The sequence below is a fragment of the Rattus norvegicus genome, chromosome 20 (assembly GCF_036323735.1).
Source record: "Rattus norvegicus strain BN/NHsdMcwi chromosome 20, GRCr8, whole genome shotgun sequence".
Classification (NCBI taxonomy): Eukaryota; Metazoa; Chordata; class Mammalia; order Rodentia; family Muridae; genus Rattus; species Rattus norvegicus.
The window spans coordinates 43,682,299-43,687,375 of record NC_086038.1 but is presented as its reverse complement, the minus strand read 5'-3'; the positions used below and the strand labels follow the sequence as shown (position 1 = coordinate 43,687,375).

At 42.5% G+C, this 5,077-nt stretch overlaps 1 non-coding gene across 1 annotated transcript; it reads right to left on the bottom strand.

Moving 5' to 3' along the window:
* Positions 1–3,069: 3,069 nt before the first annotated feature.
* Positions 3,070–3,199, bottom strand: LOC120099020 (small nucleolar RNA SNORA17). The gene has a single exon (XR_005497852.1). It is a non-coding gene; the product is annotated as a small nucleolar RNA SNORA17 (small nucleolar RNA).
* Between the last annotated feature and the right edge of the window lie 1,878 nt (positions 3,200–5,077).

Here is a 5,077-nt window from a genome sequence, read left to right as displayed (position 1 = left end):
GTATTCTGAAAAGTTGCAGATCATGCATATGTTTCATTGCACATTAGATGCCACAGCCATTCTTCAGAAGGAACAGCCCTCCTCTGGATTCATGGATGATTTTAATAAGGATTATACCCAGTCATACCTCCTGGGTCTACATCCTTTTGCAACATGGGTTTCTTATCCCAATCAAAACGTGGAATCCATCTTCAGACTCCTTGGATCAGATGGTCCTGTTCATTGATTCGACCAAAAGAGTGTTGGAAGTGACCTTGCATGATTTGGAAGCCTCGGCCTTGAAAACCTGAAGTAATTGGACTTTTACCTTATAGGAAACTAGGGCTACCTTATATTGAACAGGATAACTGAGGAAGGAGCCCCAGACATTTGTTCTGAATAGCGACCAGAAGCAGGAGTCAAACACTATGGGCCATCTATTGCTAGCAAAAACCTCATTGGTGGGAGCTGTGTGAAGACGCCCAGGTAAGTGTAAGAGGGGAATCATCTGGATGAGGCAGCCAGATTGTACTATTGTGATCAAATAAATATTTTAAGCTTCAGCTTTATCTTTTGAAAAGCCAGAATTGAGAGCTGGTACATGAATGATTCTATTGTTTTAAACTTAATTATTTCATTGTTTCAGTTAGAATTTTGTGTTTCTCAAGAACACAGTTCATTACTTTTCTGTAATGAGTTTGAATTTATGTTTTAGTCATCGTTCTGGAAAAAACTGTCTATGAAGATTTAGAGAAAAATAAAATCAGTAACATTGAAGAGGAAAATTAGAAACTTTTTTCTGCTGTTCTCTGGACAGTCTTTCTCCTAATGACACAGAGGGCAGGGGTAGGCTTAGCGTATGAAGAGCTTGCCTGCTCTTTGTGCTAGAGTCATGGTTCTCTGTATCTGAGGTGTCTAACTTATCCCAATACTTACACTGCCCCGAATTTTCTCAGCTCCCTCATCTACAAACCTAGAATCAGCCCCATATGACTATAATTAATCCCATCTTGTCCAAAATGTTTCCAGTTTTTATGTATAAAATAAATTTGGATTTGTATCAAAAAAAGAAATTCTCACTGCTTTAGGATATATGCCAGAATAAAATATGGTAATCAGCCCCTTGAAATCAGTAGCTATTATCTTCATATAGCCATGTATATTTAGCTATTTTCTCCATTATGCATAAAAGATATTATCAAGTCCAGAACATTGAGTGCATTCATGTATAATTTTTCTTCATGTACAGTGCCCATTACTTAGTATATGACATATTTTATTTTAGAACTTAGGAAATATAATGACTGAGAAACAGGGAACATGGAGATAAAATTAAGACCACTAATAAAAAAAATGGTCTCAAGTTTTCTGGAATGGAGTCTACTAAGTCTAGTCTCTGACTTATTTTTAAAAGATTCTTTCAAATTATCTTTTAAAATCATACACATGTGTCATTATGTGTGTTCTAATTCTTGAAAAAATCTGAGATACAAACAAAAGCAATGATGTTGCTTGACAATATCTATATACAAAATAGACACACACATGCATGCCCATGCACACACACATGCAGGCATCTACACACACACACACACACACACACACACACACACACACACACACACACAAACACACATGGTTCAACAGAAAAGACCATTGCAAACATTTGTGGTCATCAAAAAAGAAAGTAAATGGCTTGTAATTATGTATTTAGATTGAGCATTTTCTAATTCCCCACTCTTCTAGAGAAATTTTCTTTTCTAGAGAAATATTTAAAATAACATTGAGTGCAGTTTTTCTCTTTACCTTTTAGATTTATTATGGGTTATTCTAGTTATCTATCATGGATAAATTCATTTTATAGTTTATCTTAGTAACTCATATTTTTCTTAATCAAGATGTGATTTTTTTCAGTCTCTCTAATGAGCATCCTTTAAAAAAACCTTTTATTCATTATTTTAGATTTCTTATTATGCACCTCAATCCCAGTTACCCCCCTTCCACAGCTCTACTGTGGTGCCCAAGTGAAGCATAGGGCCCACTGTCCTGAGTGCTGCAGCTGGTGAGGGCCAGGGTCAGCTCTCCTGTTCTAATGATCCCAGGGCCAGGTCTCCCACCTGTCACAGGTGGCAAGGAGCAAGGGAAAAGGAAGGGGGGAACCTCTCCCTTGTCTCCCTTGTCCATGCCTCTGCCTAGGAGACAAGTCAAGTGTCAGGGCTAGTTCTCCCACACTCACACCTTAGGGACTGGATCACCCTAACTCCCACTACTAGGGCCAGCTCTACTGTGCTTCCTGGGTAATGTGTGGGTCTGCTCTCCCAAGCACCGCAGCACGTTACTGGTGAGGTCAGCTATCCTGCTATCATGACCCCAGGGCCAGCTCTCCCATGATACTGAGTTGAGGGGTAGGGTCAGTTTTGCACATTCCTCAGATATAAACATATCCCTGGGTGACAATCTGGCCTTTGATAATAACAGACCCCTGCTGCTGCAAGGTCTGGACCCAGATGTGACCCCAGTGGCAGCACAGGCCAGGACCCCACCATGGTCCCAGGTGGCATCACTGGCTACTCACATCAGGCTATTTCTCACTACCCTTGACTCTCTAGTTTTGCCCCTTTTCATTTGCCCACATCCTTCTGTTTCTCTTTCTTTTCCATTTCTCCACCACTTACTTCCTCCTCCTAGTGGCACTTGCAGCCTCTGAGGGTCTGGAATCATCTCAGGAATGGTCTCAGATGTGCAATGCTCGCCCATTCATTATAGAATCAGGCAGGCAAGGATTATCTCTGGTACGGTCTGCCATACCAGCCATTCAGGCCTGAGCAGCACTGGACTGGTCATCATCTCAGGCTAGCTTCCTGTATGGGTACCATGGCACTAGACTGGTGGTCATCTTGGGCTAGCTCCTCACCATCGTCTACGTGCCTGGCACCGTGTTAAGGTCATCTGTCTCTAGCTTACTTCTCCTGGGCTACACAGCCAGAGACAGGTTCATCTTGTCTCTGTCTCAAGACTTTCTTAGTCTAGCTCCTTGTCTGGACCTGCCTGGTACTAACCTGTCATCTAAGGTTCATTTTGTTTTCAGGGAGCATCAAGCTACTACTCATTCAAATGTTCACAGGTGAGAACACAGTGTAGACATAACCTTTCTCCTCTCTGTCACCTACTGAGGCAAATGTGACATGGCAGCCACACCTGTAACGCCTCTCAGAGCAGTCTCTAACAAACGTCTTTGGGCAACCACAGCAAAATTTGTTCTTTCCTTTGTTTTCTGCCACAGATGCCTTTGGAAGTGATGAGCACAGTACTCTGCCCTGTTTGCTTTAGGTGTTCCATACACCTAGACAGACAACTAGTAAGGCACAGGCCAGACAATTCCTCTTGTTTGTTAAACTGATGGGCAAGTTTACCTCTAACCTCTCATTACCCAGACATCCTAACTTGAAGAAGCACATGTCATATATGGTGGGTCATCTACTTCTCACCCCACCCCCAACTTATATGTCACTGTATCTAGACTGGTAGATAATACAGCCCTTTGGTAAATATGTATAGAATTTTCTTCCCCATCCATCTTCCTGACAGTGCTGGAACCTAGGACCTCATGCATGTGAGGTAAGCACTCTACCACCTAGTCTCCACCTCATCCGTGTGGGCTTTCTGAAGAAACATACATGTGCGTAAGCTAGATAACACATGGATGAATATATGCAGAGTAACTTCATTATTAGCATATTTTTATCATTTTTAGATTTTATTATTTTATCATCCTGAGTGAGGTAACTCAGACCCAAAAGGACATGCATGGTATGTACTCACTAATCGGTGGATATTAGCCAAAAAAAGTACAGAATACCAAGGATACAGTCTACAGAAATCAAAAAGGTTAACAAGCTGAAGGGCCCAAATGAAAATGCTTCAATTCTACTTGGGAGGGAGAAGAAGGCAATCATAGGAGGGAGGGAGTGTCCTGGGTGGGAAAGGGGACAGGGAGGGGGAAGAGGAACACATGATCAGGTATTGGCTAGGGGAAAAGGACTGAAGCCCTGAAGGCCAGCAGAAAGAATGGAAACAGGCAACTTCTGGAGGTAGGAAGTGGGGTGGGGGGACTCCAGAATGTACCAGAGACCAGGGAAGTGGGAGACCCTCAGGACCTAAAGGAAGAGATATTAGATGAAATGACCTACAGTGGGGAGAGGGCAGTCAAAGAGTCCTCCTCCAGTTGAAATACAGAATATCAAGTGGAAAGATGGGGTTGCCATCCCACACTCAAAAATTCTGACCCAGAATTGTACCTGTCTAAAAGAACTGCAGGAACAAAAATGGAGAAGAGTCTGAGGGAAAGGAGGTCCAGTGACAGGCCTGAAGTGAGATCCAGCTCAAGGGGAGGCCCCAAGGCCTGACACTATTACTGAGGCTATGGAGTACTCACAGAAAGGGACCTATTATGACTGCCCCTGAAAGACCAGATGCTGAAAGAGTCAGATGCAGATATTTATACCAAACCAATGGACAGAATCTGGTGACCACAGTGGTTGAATTATGGAAAAAGCTGGAGGAAGCTGAAGAGGAGGGTGACCCCATAGGAAGACCAGCAGTCTCAACTAACTTGGACCCCTGAGATCTCTCAGACACTGGACCACCAACCAGGCAGCGAACACTAACTGATATGAAACCCTCAATACACATACAACAGAGGACTGCAGGGTCTGGGTTCAGTCAGAGAAGATGTACCTAACCCTCAAGAGACTGGAGGCCCCAGGGAGTGGGGAGGTCAGGTGTGATGGGGAACAGGAAGTTGGGAACAGCCTTGTGGAGATGGGGTGGGCGGGAGGAGATATGGGATGTAGAACAGTCTGAGGATGGACGGCGAGGGGGATAATAAAATCTGGAGTAAAAAAAAAAAGATTAAATAAAACTTTAACAAAAGAAAAATACCCAAATTAGAAAAGAAAATGTAATTCAAATACAATGTAAAAAAATAGAAATTTCTCACATAGTATATTCTGATTAAAGTTTATTCTTTCTCTAATCCTCCCGCTCCCCCCAACTTTCCCATTAAAAAACAAATTGGCTTCTAAGGTTATAATATAAT